At 44.0% G+C, this 20,967-nt stretch overlaps 1 pseudogene; it reads right to left on the bottom strand.

Moving 5' to 3' along the window:
• Positions 1-6,792: 6,792 nt before the first annotated feature.
• LOC148684301 (uncharacterized) lies at positions 6,793-8,815 on the bottom strand (annotated as a pseudogene).
• Positions 8,816-20,967: the final 12,152 nt, after the last annotated feature.

Genomic DNA, 20,967 nt, shown 5'->3' with positions numbered 1-20,967 from the left:
TTTTATACCAGGTTGCCAGAGGTGCCAAGGCTGATTTCTACTTCTCACTGAGGTCCTGCACCTGTATCTAGGCTGTACCATTCAGGTGAGAACTTGTATGCATGCATGCTTTTCCATACACGACAAAAAATTCTTTTCAGTTGGAAAATTTGCATGCCTGAGGCCACCTAAAGAACTGGTGGCTAAAGTGAAATTTGAGCTACCTCTCCTCCAATGCATTCACTTAACACAGACCACAATTTCCTTGGGGTTTTCCATTCAACTCCAGTCTTTCCTATGTTCACATTCATAGACAGAATAGCAATTGACAGCATCCAGACTGGTCAATAATTTGTTCCTTATACACTTTCCAATACTTTTCTCCATCATTTTCCTACCCAAGTTCTCCTTTTCTTGGTGACCGAGTTACCTTGAATGGCTATGCATGAGCCAGTAAAACTGCTTGAGGACCAGTAACTTTTGCTAACTTATTTGCCAAACACTGCAAAGGCAGTAAGTCTGTTCAAGTAATTTCATTTATCTATTGAAAACAGCATCAGGTGATTGTTTTGCCCCAGCTGAAGTTTCTGAACATTTCAAAATTGCATCTCCATGTACGATGCATTACAATATTCCAGCCTGGGTGTTACTCAAGGATAGATAGCCTACGTGTGTACTTCTTGTGACAGAGGAAAAACAATAATTGCTTCTCAGAGACCTCAAAAATTCAAGATGTGTCACCCAAGGACCGCAAATAAATAACAACAGAACTTTGCAAGACAATGATAGTCAGGAACATAAAGGAAACTTCAAAAAGAAAAAAAGCAGAGAGCAAGGGGGCTGTCAATTACCGGTACCTCTCTGCCCAGACCAACAGGAGGCATAGTGAGATAGTTAAATAAAGGGGTGAATTTCAGAGTAGGGTGATAGAGTGCAGTGTGGAAATTGCTGAGATGACTGCTGTCTCCTCTGAGAAATCTGAAAGGACAAGGCTTGACAGTTTCATCAGGAAAAAAATGTCTCAGGTCTGACCCGAGAGATATTGCATCATTCCAGTGTCACAATAGCTCATACTGAGAGGATATAAAAGTGTGTTTATCAAAACCAATAATGCCAGGATTCCAACAAAAGATAGATAAGAAACTCAAAATCAGATTGCAGCTAGGCTGTGACTCAGACATTTAGGGCTTCGTTACCAGAGTTACTGTGCGTAACATAAGGCGTGCCTCCTTCACCTGTCTGATCCTGCACAAACATCAGGGATATGCATAGATTTTTTGGGGGGGGGGGTGCTTTATTCCACCAAGGATTGTATTCCCATGGTGGTACTTATTTGGGTGCCACATGCCAATGACAGACAAGACAAGAGCTGGCAGATGAGGCCAGAGCCACTCCAAACTCTCTCTCTAATTTCCTCTCTTTGAGACAAGTCAGGAAGTAGATCTTTCCAGAGGGCTGGATTCAGAACAGTCTTCTATGTGGGCCATCCAGGAGCAATCGTGTCAATAGCCTGAGCCATTCAGATGTTCCAGAGGTCAGCTAGGGCTTCAACAGGAGCACCAGTCCTATAAGCCAGAAAATTCCCCAGATGGTGGGATGCTCAGCAGGTGAAAGATGGTTTGGAAAGTTCAGCTGGTGCAGAATTCACTGCCCTGGTTGCTCACCAGGGCAAAATGGTTTGAGCATATTGCACTGATCCTGGCCTGACTGTACTGGCTGCCAATCAGTTTCTGGACCCAATTCAAAGTGCTGGTTTTGACCTATAAAGTCTCTGGACCCTGAGATCATCATCTGAGGTCCTTCTTTGTGTGCCTCCTCCACGAGATGTCCAGAGGATGGGAACACGAGAACAGGCCTTTTCTACAGGGGCTTCCTGTTTGTGGAATGCTCTCCCAAGGGCAGCTTCCCTGGTACCTTCATTACATATCTTTAGGTGCCAGGCAAAAACATTTCTCTTCTCCCAGGCCTTTGGCTAATTAAACAATCTATGGCCTTTTAAACTGTGTGTGGTCCTGGGGGTTCTTGTTTTCGTTTGTTGCTATGTTATGCATTTTTCTGTTTTTATATGGTGAACTTCCCTATGATTCTTGGATGAAAGGTGCTATAGAAATTTAATATATAATAATAATAATAATAATAATAATAATAATAATAATAATAATAATAATTGGTTGTACAAACAGGTTTGTCAAGGAAAACTTGCTCACACAGTTGATTCAGCAGGCTTTGACTCTGTCACACATCAGTGGATGCACAACCAGGAGTGCACTTTAGGACTCACGATTATGCCCTGGCACCACTTATCTGCCTGATGTCACATATTATGTCAGAAGGAGGGCAGGGACTTGTGGTTTGCAGAAAACAGCATCACATGCCAAATTTGAATCCCCTGTGGGCCAATTTTCACCTATAGGCTAGAGGTTCTCTATTCCTGGGGTAACAGATGGGTAGGGGCTCTTGGTAAGTTTGGGTCCCAGATGACACCCTGTTGCAGGGATTTCAATGCAGGAGGGGAAAAGTGAACCTTTATGTCACAAATGCCAAGGACCCAGCAATTGTTCCAGAAAGCTTGCTGATTTCAAAATCATTTCCCGATGCTGTGCCCTGCAGTGATCGTGGGTGATTCATTTAAATTCTGGGTATGCAAGCACGCACACAGGTAGCTAATCATGTCTTGGCTTTCGTAAGACATTTCACTATCTAGGTCATGTGGAGAAAATACCAGTGAATCAAAACTGAGAACCATGTTTCCAAAAGAAAGGCATGCAGAGAGCACTTGAGAGTGGTGGGATCTGAATATGAATTAGGGAGAGGAAGGAGAGTGAAGTACCTGTAAAATGTAGTTATTATCAACTTGTTGCCGAGATGTAATCAACTGCTAAGACGCATTTATATAAAATTGGAGAACCTGAGAAATGGGGGGGGGGAGACACCTACAGGCTCCCCCTGCTCCAATGCACACAGCGCTTTACCACTAAGCGATTCAGTATAATTTAGGTAAAGTACTGTGAAACAAGCATATAAGTGCCAGTTTCCATGTTATGCTGTGCTGGGTTTTCTGGAAGATGCCATAAATAGTGGGGAGGGGGGGCCACATGAGGTGAGCCACCAACAGGCAAAACTGCAAGAGAACCGGCCAAACGAGACTTGCTGGTAGGGTTGCCAGACTCAATAGAGGACAGGACTTCTGTGCCTTTAATTGCCCTGCTCTCTTTTGAGTCTGGAAACCTGAAAGAGAAACCAGCAGACCCTTTGCTTGGAAATTAAACAAAGGGTCTGCTGGTTTCTCTTTAAGGTTTCCAGACTCAAAAGAGAGCAGGGCAATTAAAGGCACAGAAGTCCTGTCCTCTATTGAGTCTGGCAACCCCACTTGCTGGTGCAAAGAGAGGACACCGCAGGTGCTGGGACTGGCAGCTCAGGTGTGGTGTTGGAACCTCACCTGAGCACCTTGGGCAGCAGTGGGCTGATTCCTGTGCCAGGTACTTCACACAGCTGCTTCTCCAAGCATCTCCACCTGCTCATGGAGGTGCCTTCTGGGATGTGTTCGGAGGAGGGCAACCAATATGATCAGAGGTCTGGAAACCAAGCCTTATGAAGAACAGTTGAGGGAGCTGGGTATGTTTAGAAGACAAGGAAGTAATGTGATAGCCATCTTCAAATATCGGAAGGGTTGTCAAATGGGAAAAAGCTTGTTTGCTGCTGCTTCGGAGGGCAGGACCTGAACTGATGGATTCAAGTAACCAGGAAAGAGACAGCTTTGCAATCCAACTCCCCCTCTACCTACACACACATTCCTTAACAACCTTTCCAGATGGTTTGTACCAAAACTCCCATCCACCCCAGCCAGCATGGCCTTAGCATGTCTGAAGGAGACTAAAACTACAGAAGATTTGCTGGTGATTATTGTTACGTACCTGTATCAGGAGGCACTGTAGGCCAAAGCCAGGCAGTAAGCATGCAAGGCAGGTTTAGGTCTTTAGGCCTTCTGGAGCTCAGGAGCTTCATCTGCATAACAAGAGACAGAACGGATTCTAAAACCCTCCAATGACATTGTTAGTAGCTGGCAGGCAGCCAATCCCTGCTGAGATAGGGCCAGTGTTGTGATTCGCTAATTGCAGCATTAGGGCGACCTATCATAGGTGCTGTGTGTGTTTTGCCTAGGCCGGCTTAAGGTATATATACTGGGCCAAGTCCCCCATTTGACATTCTTGTTCTTGTTGTAAATCCTTTTTGAGCTGAATCACAGTCTTGGGTCACACCTGAACCCACCTACACGTCAATGAGTATTTTTGCCTTGTTCATACAATTCATTTTTAGAATAAAAAATGCATACATTGTGTGTAAAAAATATATATATGCTAAGTTACATGTGTTGTTCCTGAAGCTCAGCATAAATATCTGCAGCATTTTCATTTAATATTTCATTGTTGTTCAAGAAGCCAAGCAGCATTTGGTCTCCTTGACACCTTTAGATTCCCTTGGCAGTTTCCCCTTCATAATATGCTACAGATAACCCCTTGCTAAAGTGGCCTTTTTAAAATGTTAGAGTGAAATGTTGTCAAGGCAACAGCTTGGATTTCCCCATCAGGCTGAATACTGTTTGGAAGAAGTGCTATTTCCTCATTTCACCTCCCTCAAATGTGTGCAAATGTGCAATCGGTTTTTTTCAACTTCCCTCAGACACTAAGCTGCAGTCACTGAGCATTGCTCTCTTTGATAAGGTGTCAATGGGTGAGGCTCATATTTATTCTCAGCCAGCCAGCCTAGATAGCAGCCTTTGCTCCTATCTTCCTTAAAATGTAGAGCCTGCCATCCTTCCTGCACTCCATCCAACTCTATCTAGGCTTTATAGTAAACACTTGTTTACGATGTAAACACTTGTTTACATCTGCAATCACCCATCTTTTTTCACAAGCTAGAATTGCTTGATCATCAGTACCGTGTTTCCCACATTTTAAGACACCGTCTTATAATTTTTTTACTCAAGAAAATAAGCCTATGGCTTATTTTCGGGGGGTGTCTTAGTATGGTTCCTGCCTCCTCCTGCCGCGACCGGCGTTGCTGCTGCTGGGCTGGCAGCACTCTGCGAAGGCAGGAGAAGCCGGCCAGACCGCTGGGGGGGTGGGGTAGAAAAAAGTTCGGAGCGCGTCCCAATGGCAGCACTCCTCATGCGCCACAAAAGCTACCAAACAACTGGGGGGGGGAGGTTAAAAAGGTGGCCGGAGCGCAGCCTTATGGCAGCGCTCCTCACACACCACAAAAAAGACGCAGAAAACTGGCAAACAGCTGGAGGGGGCTAAAAAGCAGCAGCGGCCACAGCTTTAAATGGCTGGATCGCGCCTTCCGTCCCGCGCTTGCGCTGCGCGCCAGGTTTTGCCCGATCCGTCGGGGAGCAGGGAGCGCTCAGAATCTGGTGAGGGGGGTCTTTCTTCCCATTTGGGCGCCCGAGCATCGCCGCTCGAGAGGCCGGAGGCTCTCGGCGGAGTGGTCTGGAGGAGCGAACGCAAGCTCTTGGCTGGCTGGCTCGCTTTCTTTTTGTTGCTCACGGAAGGCGGAAGGGGCCAGCAGGGCTCCCGCCACCGTCAGTCGCCCCGCCGCCCCTCTGCCTTGGGCCATGCAGCCCACAACGTTCCGGCAGCGCGGCTCCCGCTGCCGTCAGTCGCCCCAGCGGCGCGGAAGGGCCAGCGGACCCGGCCGCCGCTCTGCCGTGGACCATGCCGCCGCTCTGCCGGCCGCCGCTCTGCCGTGGACCATGCAGCCCACAATGTTCTGGCGGCGCGGAAGGGGCCAGCAGGGCTCCCGCCGCCGTCAGTCACCTCCGGCCGCTGCTCTGCCTTGGGCCATGCGGCCCCAGAACGTTTCGGCGGCGCGGCTCCTGCCGCCGCCTGTCACCCGCCGCCGCTCTGCCTTGGGCCATGCGGCCCCAGAACGTTTCGGCGGCGCGGCTCCTGCCGCCGCTTGTCACCCGCTGCTGCTCTGCTTCGGGCCATGCGGCCCCACAACATTCCGGCAGCGCGGAAGGGGCCAGCAGGGCTCCCGTCACCGAGGGGTTTCCCGTCACCGAGGGGTTTCCCGTCACCGAGTGGGGAGGCTCCCAGCGCGGCTCGCCTGGCGACGCCGAAAGAGGGCCGAGCGCGCGGTGCTTGTGCCTCCTCCTGCTTCTCCCCCCCCCCCGCCCGTGTGAGAAATTAGCAGTTGAGGGCGAGGACGGATAGAGAGCTGCACGGCGCTTCAGCAGCAGCAACAGCAGCAACCAGTTCCAGGTGGCTCGGGGTATGGCTTATTTTCGGGGTATGGCTTAATTCCGCAAAAGTGTAAAAATCCTGCTACGTCTTATAAAATGACTACGCCTTAAAATAGGGGAAACACGGTAGCACCAGTTTCTGAGTCTGGAGATTTGCCTTATCTCTTTAAAACAGGGGTGGGGAAGCTCAATGCCAGGGGACAAATGTGGCCCTCCAGGCTTCTGTTGGCCCTTGGAACTCTCTCCAGGCCACGCCCCTCACAAGCCCTGTCTACCGTGAGTGGTTGTGCCTGGCTGGAATGTTTCCTTGAACTCTGATAAAGTGTGCATGCACACAAAAGCTCAAACCAATAACAAACTTAGTTGGTCTCTAAGGTGCTACTGGAAGGAATTTGTTTTTATTCTGATAATGCCTTTCGCGTGTATGAATGGAGGATAAAAAGCTGAGTGTAGAAGCTAGCCTACTGTACAAAGGTGAAATTTGCATTTATGTCTCTGACTCTGCCCACAACTGGCATATAAGGTAGCAAAAAAGACAATCACAGGAATATAATGAGAACAGAACGTATCTAAACCGTGAAAGATCCCTGAAACGAGAGATATAGAATTAAAGTGAAGAATATAAATTATAATGAAGCTAAACTAATTGATGTATAAATACTCAAAGAACATAAATTACTCAAAGAAACCTTAACGAGTTGCCAGCTAAAAGTCTCAAGTGATCTATCAGTTTCCTCAGAAGCAAAAGGGAACTTATAACATTCGTGAAGACTCAAGGTCATTTCTCAACAATTCAAGATAAGGGGAGGATTTATGAACTTTAAGAAAAACTAAAAACTCCCAGGCAATCAGGGGTAAATTACCCAGAGTAGAAAGTCTAATTTTGCTTAATCCAAAAGGTTAAAGAACCTATAAGAAAATTTGAAGCCAAGATATCATAGCTTGTGGAAAAGATTCAGCAAAGGGCTATGTAAGCACCCATAGTCTCGATGTTACAATGCTATGGCAAGGACTGCTGGAAGGTGTTCCTAATTATTGGCTTTTATACTACAGTATGTGATACTCAATTCTTAAAGGGTTAGATCACACCAATTATTTCTGGACGCGTCTGAAAACACTTTCAGGAAAAGAAGTTATACAAAATTACATCATAAAAATCTGAAATACTCATAAAGCAAGAAAACTTTTTTTGGGGAAAATAATATATGGATATAGTTATCTTTACAAATGGAAAGAACTTAACCCAAGAGGGCTAACAAGCCATGCATGTGCTTAAGGTCTGGAGACCACACCTGAATGTCATACAATTATTAAAGAGAAAGATCACTAAAACCTCAAATGTGGGCGTGCCTGGAGTTACTGGGAATTGGGTTTTTTTTTTTACAAAAAAAGAACTGAAATCCATATTTGTATTAAAGCCTGCTGGCGCCAGAGATGCAAACCTATGAATCCAGTACATCTCTTTCTGTAATAATTTCTTTTGCAAAATATCCATATTTGGTTCATTAATACTATGTTTGTAAATCATGAACCATCTGAAGTCTGTAGCTTTGTGATTAGCTTCTATGAAGTGGGATGTAAGCGGGGCCTCTATAACTTTGTTAAAAATGCGGCTCTTGTGCTCCAATATTCTAATCTTGACAGTTCTTATTGTACTACCTATATACCATAGGTTGCACTTACATTGGATAGCATATACCACTCCCCGGGAGTTAAAGTTAGTAAATGTTTCTAGTTGAATCACTTTATTGGTTTTAGGAATAGTAAACTCCTTTTGCTTGATTGTAGGCTGCATATGGCACATCTACCGCATTTAAAATGGCCCTTTATATCACTTGCTTCGGGTTGGCTTTTTCCAGTCATATCAGCATGTACTAAAATAGCCTTGAGATTCTTGGTTCTATGAAAACCAATACGTGGAGATGTAGATAGACAACCTGGAACTTCCTGTATAATGTGCCAGTGTTTTCTAATTGTTCTGGCTATTGAGTTTGATAAGGGAGTGAAATCTAAGGACCAGGTTAAGGGATGATCTTCAAGTTTGGATCGTTCTTCAAAAAGTGTATATCTAGGCCTATTATTCGCCCTCACCTGCGCTGTTCTTATCACTTGTTGGGGATTGCCTCTGTTGGCAAATTCACCCACCATTTGGGCACAGTTTTTGGTATAATCCTCCAGAGTGGTCGAATTTGTTTTAATTCTCAAAAATTGTCCGTATGGTAAATTCCATTTAAGATGAGGTGGATGAAATGATTTGTAGTGAAGATAGGACGGCCTGTCTGTAGGTTTTTTATAGGGTCTGATTGCCAGTTTATTGGTGTTATTCTGATATACGACCGTGTCCAAAAAAGTTGTGTGTTGACTGTGGTAATGAGTAGTAAATTTAATATTAGGGTGTATCTCCTGGCACCATGCAAAAAAAGCTGTTAACCTTATCGACATTCCTAAAAACCAAAAATAAGTCATCAACAAATCTTTTATAAAATATTATTTCTTCAAAAAAAAAGGATTAACTAAATGATTATAAAAGAATTCTTCCTCCAGTTTGCCAATAAATAGATTGGCTATGTTGGGAGCACATGCACTACCCATAGAAACTCCTCTAATTTGTAAATAGAAATCTTGTTGCTCACAACTGGCATATGGCCCTTGGAAGGCTTCCCAGAATGAAATGTGGCCCTCGGGGGGGGGTGTATATATAAATAAAAAAAATAGCCACCCTGTTGTAAAACTACTAATTTATTGTGGCATCTTCATCCTTTTGCTGGTGCCCCTCACTCACTTGGTCCTTGAGAAGGAGCCTATGACAAAAACCATGATTGCTGCTCCTCCCATTTAAACCATAGTTTTAAAGGTACAGTGAAAACCTCAAGTTCTGAGCCAGCAAGCTCAATGAGGACTCAGATTATACAAGAGGCGAATTTAGGGGAGCGCGGCCAGTTCAATTGCACTGGGCATGGAGCTATGATGTAGAATGGAGGGGAAGAGGCAGGGGATGCTGAATATTGGCTGTTATGTACTGAGCTGAATCCTAGAACAATAGGATCCAAAATGCAGCAGTCTGATTGGTTCGCAAGAGCCACCCAATCCAGTTCCAGGTGGAAGTGAATCCGCAACCTGATTGGTCTGCAAGAGCAGCCAATCAAGCTGCTGGCAGAAGTGAACCTGATTGGCCTACAGGTGCAGTCCTGAAGTAGCCAATCATGCAAGGCCCATTGTGTAAATAATGTATATAAGCAGACGTTTTGGGAAAAGAGCCATTCTTCTCTTCTTCTCCTTCGCTACTACAAGCTGAATAAAGAGCATGAAATTCATTCTCGACTCCGAGTATATTTCATTGGCGTTGCAGGCACTGCTGAAATTGGAGATCCGAAGGTCCCCCACTGGTTATACCTTTTCCGGAAGTGTCTAGCACATTGGCTAGCACATTGTTTTCATTCATTTAGATTAGCATTGTCAGGTTTCAAACCCCAAATCCCACTTGTTCCATTAAATGTTCAGAGGCAGCAGGAGGAAATGAAGCTGCAGCACCCATCCTCTTCACTGGGCCTCTATTGTCTACAGAAATATTTGCCTGAGGCTAGATGATAAATCAGTGACAGAGTTCAGTCTAGGTTGCTGGGAAATTGCAGTCCCCCAGCCTGGATTGCAAAGGTAGTTAGGCTCAATCCTATGCAGAGCTAATACTGCATAGGATCGGAATTTCTGTGTAAAAAGGATGCAGGCAGTCACTGCAGAAGAAACTTGCCTGTTTGTTTTGGACCTTTGATGCAGTTTGGCAGGCGCCACGGACCAGGAGATGGGAAAGCAAGAGCCAATCTTGTCACTTCTCTTGAGTAGTTCTCCTAACTGTCTCATGCGATTATGCCACTTGCAAATAAATAGCTCTCTTTCTGCAAGGGGCAGTAACAACCTGCATGGAGTGCAAACCTTTGCTGTTCCCGTCACTCGTTTAAGTAATTCAGCCCCTGCCCAGGTCCTGCTGACTCAGCAGGGAAAAGAAACACTGATTTTGGCAGGTAAGGAGGATATTAATGTCTGGTTTTTATAGAAGTGATGAAGCAGAAGCCATAAACCCTCTAACTGTTCTGCTGATTTCAACCACCATTTCCATACCTAGAATTCCCCCCTTCACTGCATTTAGTTCTTTTTTTAAGGGCATAACTATCATCCTACAAGCATATAGTATCATAGCAATAAAACCAAAAATCAAAAACAGTTTTTTGTTAAAGACAGCAGTGCCCTGAATCAGTAATCTTAGGCCTAGAAGTATGGATTCATCAGCTTAGAAAACCTCTACAGAAGATTAACCATGGTATCCTTCTAGAGTAGCTGTCTGAGGTAGAGGTGGGTGGCACTGCTTTGTGATGGATCTGGTCTTACTTAGATGGCCATTTCCAGAGGCTGATGCTTCCGCCCAGTGGAGCCTTCATTGTGGGGTTTCTCAAGGTTCGATTTTATCCCCATGCTGTTTAACATCTACCTGAATCCACCGAGTGGGGAGACCATTCCACTACTGAACAGCTCTTTCTGTCAGAAAGTTCACATTCACACAGCAATGCATGTTTTGCACACATTTTAAGGCCATGGTTTCTCCCAAAGGATCAGCGGCAGAGCAACTGGGGTGGACCAGAGTTGTTGAACAACCGCCCAAATTCCATAGCTGCGGATTTCAGGGACAGGAAGTGGCTCCACCCCCCACCCCTGCAGCGCCTTACGCCCCAGGATCTTAGGAACTGGTGTTTGCCAAGTGCTCTGAAAATTTCAACTCTGTGAAGGGTAAACAACACTTCCCAGGATTCTTTGGGGGAAGCAATGTGATTTTAATGTGCTTTAAAATATATGGGTTGGATGTGATAGTGTTTCTGTACCAGTGAAAGCCAGGAGAATGAGTTCTAAAAAAGGACAGCATCCATTATACTTTTTAAAGGGTAAATAGCTCCTTAAAATAAATCTCTCTACATTTCCCCATCTTCCTAGTTCTGTCACTTTTCAAAGAGGCTTCCTTTTGCGATGGAAAACATGTGGTACAAAGAGGGGCCTTTGTAGCCGTACAAACTGTACCAGCTATTTTTCTCTGAAAGCAAAGACCAGGAGAGAGAAACACCACCCGTTGCTCTGAGCTCCTCCGCAAAGCGCAAATCACGATATAGATCTGTAAATAAGCAGCTTAATTAAAATTGACATCCGGCTTTCAGGATGAAAATGACATTTTTATTCCTAGAGAAGCAGCTTAGTGTTTACTGTAAGAGATCAAAACAGTCAAATTAAGATGGGGAGGAAATTGGTTTTCTGTCTCTTTGAATTGGGGTGTCGGGGTGCCAATTGACTGTGATTTCCCAAAGACCAGTGGCACAAGCATCGGCTGTTATGTGCCAGAATTAATTAGCAAAGGCGCTTCATGGCTTATGTTGGGTGGGACAAACATTTTGCCTGTCAAAAATATCTGAGGAGGGGCCTTTGTCATCCTGCATTTTGTACGTGGGTGCAAATATCTGAGAACACTGATGCACAGTGTATCAGTTGTAAAGGCAGGGGAGGCTGGTCCATTAGAGTGAATAGAGCCCCACCAACCTCAGTCTGCCCTCACTGACCTGCCTTCTCAGTGACAACCAATCAGGAGATGGCTCTCCTGGTCATTGACTGAGGCTGCACTTCCTGTTAGACTCCCTGCCCTCCGCCCTACCAGTCATATTGAGTACCAGCCCCCACTGCGTAAAGGACACATCCATCTGTAAACAAAACCCCAGAATCCCCTTTAACATAATGTTAAGTGATTAGGAGAGATAGTGGAAGAAAAGTTTTTAATTTACTGCATGTACAGCTTTGAAAGAAAATATGATGAAAATGATGTATAGGTGGTATTTAACACCAGTGAAATTAGCCAAAATGTACCGTACATCTAATAATAAATGCTGGAAATGTAAAGAAAAAGAAGGAACCTTTTGCCACATGTGGTGGATGTGCCCCAAAGTAAAAGACTTCTGGGAAAAGATTTATAATGAAATGAAAAAGTGTTGAAAAAAACCAGAAGCCTTTTTGCTTGGAATATTAGGGGAAGAAATCCCCAAAAAGGAAACAACATTCTTTGTGTATGCCACAACAGCCGCAAGAATATTAATTGCCAAGAATTGGAAGATACAAAAAATACCAACTACTGTATAGACGAATGGCAAATGAAAATGATGGACTTCATGGAACTGGCCGAACTGACTGGGAGACTCCGCAACCAGGAAGAAGAGACGACGGAAGAAGATTGGAAGAAATTTAAATTATATTTGAAAAAATATTGTAATATTTAAAATTTTTAAATCCTATGGGAAGTTGATATAGGCTTTCGGGGTAGAATTAGGATTTACGTTTAGTGTTTAGTGTATCAGGATGTTTTACTGTTTAATTTTGATTAATTTTCATATAGACAATATTTTGATTATGTTTAATTGTTAAAATGGGATACTGCTAAAGTTGATAAATATTGAAATTCAGATGGGGGGGGGGCCTTGGGAATGTCACCCAACTAGGTTAAGAAAAGTATGATATGGTAAGAATTTTATGTGTGTTGTCTGTCTGTTTGTTTGTTTGTTTGTTTTGTGTGTTTATTTGAATTATTATAAAATGAATAAAATTTTTGATTAAATAAATAGGAGGGCTGGGAAACAGCCCTCCTTGAGAGATCAACAAATAAACTGCAGTTGACATGTGGACAGATCAAGAAAGATGACTTTACCCCGATGTGGTTTATTTTCATAATGTATGCCAGTATTCCAGAAAATGAACAATCCTGCCCTCCATCAGCATTTGGCTCAATCTGGTTTAAATTTAAACATTGATTATTACCCTAATTTTAAAACCCCTACCACATTCATCAGTATACCACCACTTTATATTGTTTCATTGGTAACATAAGAGAAAAAATGACTATTACTCATATTTAATCTACGCATAACCACAAAGGCTCCTGATTAGGCTTTTAGCTATGCAGTGTTGAATCTTATCTGTTAACTCTGCTCTTTCCCCTTTGTTTTTGTTTAAAACAATTCATGAACGAATAACTTGTACATTGACCACTAATAACAAACCATATGTTGTCAATATTACTGCAAATTTATTGTGCTATTTTTGTGATACACAAATGATTTGGAAAGACTTGGTCTATTTATTTGTATCATTTGTTATTCCTATGATACTTGTTTACAAAACCCAATCAAAAATTTTTTTTTAAAAAAAACCAATTTAGGCATAAGTGCATAAATGCAAAACAAAAATGACAATAAAGTTTCTGGAACTGGTCTTACTGGACTTGTCTGTGTTGTTATGTTATTAGATGAGCATTTTAGGTCTTGTGCATTGTTTTAAATTTTCTGGTTTTGAATAGCAGTTTTTATCAGTTTGCGTTCTATTTTGTTAAGTCACTTTGAGACTTGTGTGTGTGTGTATAAGTTGATTAACAAATGTAACCATCACTACCCAGAGAATGTACTATTCAGATTAGAGCGTTGCCAGGCACTTTTCTGTTTTTTTGTTACAGACCCTGCTTCCATGCATGACCCATTGAACACTGACAATGTGAAACTTTCCCTGGGGTAGAGATAAGAAAATGATGGGTAAGCTTCCCCTTCCAAATTACCAGGTATCCAGCTGCTACTGAGGTCACAGAAGGAGATCTGGTTTTTAAAGAGGTGCCAAGCAGCCCTGCTCATTTGTCACTGGGGATCTTGTGTGGGGCTACAAACACAAAGCAGTTGCAGTGTTGACCTGATGAGGGTTTCGTATGGGGGGGGGCAATTAAATTTGGTGGTAGTTGATGGTTCCTCCTTTGTCAGGAAGAGAGTTACTACTACTTGATCTGAAGAGTCCTTGTGAACTGAAGAAAGGAAGGTATTTCCAGCCCTTTGGCATCTTAGAATAAAACATACATTTCCCCCAGAAATTGTCATCCACCAGAGGCTTCAAAAACGGGCATGCATTGTTCCCAAGTTCTCATGGAAGAAGAGAGCAATCAAGTCCTTCCCTGTGGATGAAAAGGTTTCTGGAGCTAAGAGCTGCAGCTTAGTCCATGCTTCTGAAGTTCATTTGCTACAAAAAGTGGTCTTGTGTGTCGATGCAGGTCTTTGAACAGCTCCAGCAATCCTTCATTGCTTCCTAGCCACTGTAGTTTGGGCGGAAATTGCTTTCACATACCATGAGAATATAGGAGTCTTCTTGTTTTTATGGATGTGATTGTTTGTTCTAGAATGACAAACACCAGTATTTGACCTGAAGCTGCCGAATTGAAGTTGTTAGCCAGGGTGTTTTGAGAACAGATTGTTCTACTTCCAACAACGAGGTGGAAAAGAATGCCCTAACAGGATGGAGAGAGACAGTCAGTCAGTCAGACAGACAAACCCAGGCTCTGCTCAATATCAGAATATGAATCAATGCACAATAACAACAGGAAGCATCCTCTCTCTCTGATATGTGTCTTGTTGCCTGTCTTGTTGCTTGGCATACGGAAGCTGTTGTGGCGGATTCTGAGGCCAGATGATCAATTATCTCATTTACTAACAGAATGCCCAATCATTATGATGGATGGTTGTGGCGGGAGTTAGGCAGGAGAGCACTGTGGGAGTTGTTCTCTGTGCACAAAAACACATTGCATCTGCTTGTAGGATTCCTAATACTATCCCTGCATTACTTACATGTAGGGCGTAATCCTGTCTACAGTGTGGAATGAGGCCATGCTTTTTGCCCTGCCCCTGGCATTGCATCTCCTACCTTTGGCAAGAACACACAGAATCCCATTTTTGTAAAGAAATCCCAATGTGCAAGCTCGTCCTCATGAGTAGGGGGTCTGTGTGATTGGTTGGGCTCATGCATTGGACTTTGGATAGAGAACCTCATTGCAAAATTCAGAGAAGTCCGAATTTTGAAGGAAGGATGCTTTTCAGTTTGCACTTTTCAGGAAGTGCAAATTAGGAATTACACGGGTTGATCTTTAAATATAAACAGAACCAAGTTCCTCCCCCGCCCCCCGCCCCCGGTCATTCCTAACATAGAGCAGTATTCAACATTTTGATCCTTCACCCAGTGTGAACAATTGCAATCCTTCTACCTCCTCTTTCGATCAGGAAAACCTGCTGGATATTCCAGGTATTCTGGTTTTGCAAGTAAAAATGGCGGCCTAATTTCCAGGCACAGTATGAGATTTAAAAGCCACAGTTTCAGAAAGGTACTTTCAGGGAATCACATCACTCTAAACCAGTTCCTGCAGCAGGCACAATATCCTCCTCTTTTATTTCTTGAAACCCGTACAGCCATGCATGCCACAGTGGCATATTAAATCTATAGTCACGCACAGTTCCTACTTACTGTGAGCACTTAATCTGATGCACTGCCAGTGGGAAATTCGTGTGAGAAATGTAACTACGATTATGGCAGTTCTCAGCCTGAGAGCTGCTGAATTACTGTAATGTATGATTTGGTAAGGAAAAGGAAAGAAATGATCAGAATTCTTGTTAAACAGAATGGTGGGACAGAAGGAAGAAAACAAGTATGTACCTAGACCCAGCCAGTTCAGGTGCTGTTGGGGAATCTGCCAGTTTCAATTTTCCATTTTTGCAATTTTAAATTGGTTCACATTTCTACAACATCGCAAAATACAGCTTTGCCACAATACACTAGAACCCTCTGGGATCCAGTCCCATTACAAGAGACACAGAACACAGCAAGATGCTTCATGCTGAATCATATCATTAGTCTACCTAGACTGGCATTGACCACACCAAGGTTTCCTAAACTTGGGTCTCTAGCTGTTTTTGGACTACAGTTCCCATCATCCCTGACCACTGGTCCTGCTAGCTGGGGATGATGGGAGATGTAGTCCAACAACAGCTGGAAACCCGAGTTTGGGAAACCCTGGTCTACACAGACTGCTAGTGTAGGATCTCCAGGGCTTCAGACCATACCTGGAGATGCCATCAGGGATTGAACCTAGGACCTTCTGCAGTTACAGTAAATTGCCTTGCAGTTATTTAATTTGCCTCTCTAGAGTATTGTGATCATCTTAATTTCCCCAAGGATCTCCTTTTCTCTTGTTTCGCTTCTGCTAGTGCAATTGAGTGCATTTGATGTACATTTTGTATATCTCTGCTCACTCTTGAGCTGTCAAAATGCGAGCTAAAATCAACATTGATCCTCCACCCTCAAACACCACACTTTCAGAATGGCTTTTTTTGTGCTCTTGAGACAGCAGACTGTTCACATGTTGCAGTTCCTGTTTCTCAAAAACTCTAGTTGAACGTAGGCCCATTAGCACAGATTTCTTCCAGATACCTCACAACATATCAGTCTGCACATTTTCCTGCATGGTTTCTGAGATGAATCCACATGGGCCATTTGCTTCCGCAAATGACCAGACATCACTGGGAACATACCAGATCAGACTATTGGTCCATCAGGTCTATACTGACCAGCAGTGGCTCTCCAGGGTTTCAGGCAGGGAACATTCACAGCCCTTCCTGGAGATGCCAGGGATTGAACCCAGGGCCTTTAGCATGCAAAGCAGATGCACCATTACTGAGTTACAGCCCTTCTCCTACTGGGAGGCAAGACTCAGCAATCAAGGTAAGGGATCCTGCATATTTTATTCCAGTTTATACCCAGCATGGCAAATGTCTCACCATTCTGGGTATAACCATGCTACAAATTTTTATTCGTTTTTGACCTAATACCAACTTGGTTGACTTATATTAAGCTTGCCTTAGGGCCTATCCAAATGGTGCTGAGTAACAAATAAGCAGTTGTTTACACATTTAAAGCAAAGATCCCGGTATCATAATGGGAAGTCCTTCTGTTTTGAAGATTCTCCTAGCATAATGCACTGATATTCTCACTAGGAAAGCGTAATTATTTCCTTGGCTGGTGAGGTTGTTGCTATTTTTCAAATTAATACTTTATTGCTTTTTCCCTTTTATGTAACACATTTAACACACTGGGAAGTAGGAGATGAGGGAGAAGGGGAGAAACAGAGGGGATAAAGATTAGGCTATAACAGTACTGTACCTTACAGCAGCTCACAACAATGCTCTACAGATGCTGAGAGTGTTATTGCAGCTTACTCTGTGTCCAAAAGAGAGCAATCTAGGCATATGTTCAGTGTTTACTAATCAGATAACCCATGTAGATAATTCCATGTCCCACTACTGAATCATCTGCAAAGGGCTTTGGAGACAGCTCCATATGTTTATTTTCACTGGCCCAAAAAGGACCAGGAAGGGTGCTCTTTACCCCAGTGGAGTTCTGGACAAGGCTGTTTTCAGTCTGTAAACTGAAGGCAACACATTTGCACTTAAGCCGCTGTGGTGTGACATTAACCCAGATGTTTTCAACCTTTTTGAGTCAACGGCTTCCTTAACCAACTATATTCTTTCTGCAGCACCCCTGTGGGGCTCAGGAACCCAGTTATGTCACCCCTTGCCTGCAGAGCTGGCAGCCTCTCCCTCCCCCTCTTTCAAACACCCTCCCTTGTGGAGTGTCCCCTCAGCCTCCTCTCCTCTCCCCTCTCCTTGGGAGTCCTCCAGGCAGCAGCTGCTGCTGCCCCTGGTCTCTGAGCTACTCCCACCAGCACCCCAAAGAGAGGTGCCTCCTCCCAGAATCACCATTCGTCTGCGGAGCTTATAGCCAGGGCTGCTGCAGTAAACAGCTGTTCAAGCCTTTGGGAGGCAGAGACTCAAGAGGGCATCAGAGAAGGGAGGGAAGGGAGGAGGGATAGAGGCCAGTGTTGCCCATGGCACCCCTGACCATCATTCAAGGCACCCCAGGGTGCCACAGCACACTGCTTGAAAACCACTGCATTAACCTGTTTTTGGTCTGATGCTAAACAATGATTGATGGAACTTAATTTGTCCAACAGCTTTTGTCCATTGTTGACATTTCTATGCTCTTCAGTGTGTGCACTCAGTAAATATTTTCTGCAGAATACAAATCCACTCTCCAGGGTGCACATCGCATGCTTTGCTACAATAACAGGGGCGTTTTTAGCACTGGACGCAAAGGTAGGCTCTCTGTCCTCCTTCCTGCAATCTGCCATTTCCCTTGCTTTCATGTTTAGTTCCATGAAAGACTGAACACCACAGCCCTTGATTAAACACTGGATTAAGCATGTGGCTCTCTCTCTCCCCCCAACTCTGCTCCATTTTCTAATTATCTCACCATTTTGCAGAACCCCCTTGCATTATGTGTTTCTCAAACGGCTCATTAGAGCTTTTGTTCCCACTTTCCACTGTCACAAGCACTGGTACTCTCATTCCACCAAAGGAACTGAAATGGAGAAAATACGAGAGCGTGTCACTACCGGCAAAGGCATGAATCAAATGCCATTTAGCAAACAGAAGCCAAAGGTTACATTTTGCATTCATAAGAATAGTTCTTTTTTAATATGAGGGGGGTGGGAACCCATTGTACTTTTCTAGATTCAGTCAAACCACACTTAGCAGTCCATGTTACCTATGATTAGGGCTGTCAAAGAATTCCAGTGGAAGTGGAAGTGGAAATTGCCAATGTTCCTCAACTCAATCACTGGTCCTTCCCCGAGTTGGTGAGGCTCATTTGACAACAACAGGAAACCAAGCCTTTAGTGTCACTGGCCCAGTCATTTGGAATACTCTGCCAACAGAGATTCAGCAGACACCGTCTCTGCCAACTTTTATATGCCTGCTGAATGTTTCTCTATTCCATCAAGCTTATGCAGGCAATTAAGAATTCATCATCCCACATATGATGTCTAATTTTAACTTTTTAATGTGGTTTTTGCTGTATGGTTTCATGTTACAGTTTTTGTGAATTGGTGGTATATAAACATTTTTATAAATAAATGAGAAGACCGCAGAGGAGTTACTCCAAACAAATGATCCATTCTATGATTCTACAGCTGCAGGAGAGGGGAACTCTCCCAGCCAGCTCATCCATCTCTGCAACAGCAAGTGGAAGCAGAATACTGCAACATTAGCCAGGCCATTCAGGACCAAACTGAGCCTTCTTTCTGCAGACTTGTGCTATATCTTTAAAATTCCTGGTGTAGTGACTCTCCAGGCTGCCCCAGCTAAATTCTTCCCTTTACCCTATCTTCCCCCATGCATTATGCCATACATGCGGCTGAGTTTCCAGCTCCCCCTGCCAACTTGTGTCACGCTGGAGGGAGACATCCAGAATGCCTTTGACCTCCTGGGTACACCAGCAGCCTTTCCCAGAAGCCCAGCAGTTGCAAGCTTCTCCCTGCTGTATTTTGGTTCAATACTAGATCCCACGGAGGAGGCAAGGCAAAGGTTGCAGTCCATGGACAGCTCCAAGTGAGCTACTTGCTCCAAGGAAGGTTGGGAGCAGACTGAGGCATTTCAGGCCTCTTGATTCAAAAACAAACTCCTCTGGGCTCCATCCCCTTGCAGAGAACATCAGCCTCCTCCAGTGACCTTCAGTCCAAGGAAACAGAGCTCTGAGTAAGTGCTGAATCCCCAGCAGTCTCTCACCACTCAGAGATGGGGTTTCATGCGACCCTCTTTATCTCATCTCCTACCCACTGTTCTTGCAACAACAACCACTATCAGAATATACGAAAAACTAGAATCTTGGCAACACATTTTAATGAGCAAATTGCAGAGAAAGATATTCATTTTCAATTTCCTGGGTCGGCCATTTGGATCCTTTAATACAGAAAACGCACAGCTGTGCCTGTAATCATGTTGGCAGTGTGGTGGCTATGAAACAGAGCTGCAAGTGGAAAGTCAATTTTTGCCTCTCCTATGAACTCTAAAGGTGGCCTCACAGGCAACACACCCTCTTTCTTAGCCCAGCATCTGTAATATGTGGGTAGTCACATTGCCCTACCTTACAGGGGCGTGTTGCCAAGCCTGCATATACATCATACTGAGCTGGGTATACTCATGGAAGCAGGATATTTGGGATCCTTTATCCAGAGTTCATTGCATGCGATGGGGATAATGTGCTGCACCTTTAATCACTATAATTACTTAGGAGAATTAGCAAGAGCTACTGAATCTCAGTTAGGATACAAAAATGAAGGGAAAAATGTTTATTTCTTTCCAGAATCTAAATGGTGTCAGCAAGTAAAAGGGCCTTGCAGTGTGAAGTGCAGTGTTTGGAGAATCATTTAGACTTTAAGTGCTGGTACAACTATATTTCAGGCTGCACCAAAGCCACCCTGATTGGACCAAGAGCTTCAACATAATAGATGGACGCAGAGGATCTCACTGTTGATATAGGCGACAGAAACAGAAGCAATGAAACACTATCAGTGACTTGCTCCAAGGAAAGGACAAGAGAAGGAGTGAGTTTTGTAAGTTCCATATGACCTAAGATAAGAGTATGGGGTTGTGACTGTATATAGGAGCTGGGGTGTCAGAGAATTCTGAAAAAAGCAAAAAAGGGGGGCAGCAGAAATTGATGCAGTTTGCACGTTTGTGTGGTAGGAATGGAAATCATTTAAGCAAATACAAATGGTATTTGCTCACCAACAGAATTAATTAATGCATAATACATAATAAATTCCCTTTTTTAAAAACACTGTTTTGATGTTTACACTGAAATCAATGCAAGTTATGTAAATAGTTAAATAGCAGGCAGTGAACTGAAGAATGTAGTATTTGGCAGGGCCGTCTTAAGCATGCCCGGCGGCCTGGCGCCGTGGTGCGACGGATCCCTCCGGCCCCCCGCCCCGTTTCCCAGCGCGGCGGGCGGGCGCAGCTGCACTG

The sequence above is a fragment of the Zootoca vivipara genome, chromosome 11, assembly GCF_965207765.1.
Source record: "Zootoca vivipara chromosome 11, rZooViv2.hap1.1, whole genome shotgun sequence".
Lineage (NCBI taxonomy): Eukaryota > Metazoa > Chordata > Lepidosauria > Squamata > Lacertidae > Zootoca > Zootoca vivipara.
The sequence above is the reverse complement of the archived record's forward strand: the minus strand, read 5'-3'. Positions and strand labels throughout refer to the sequence as shown.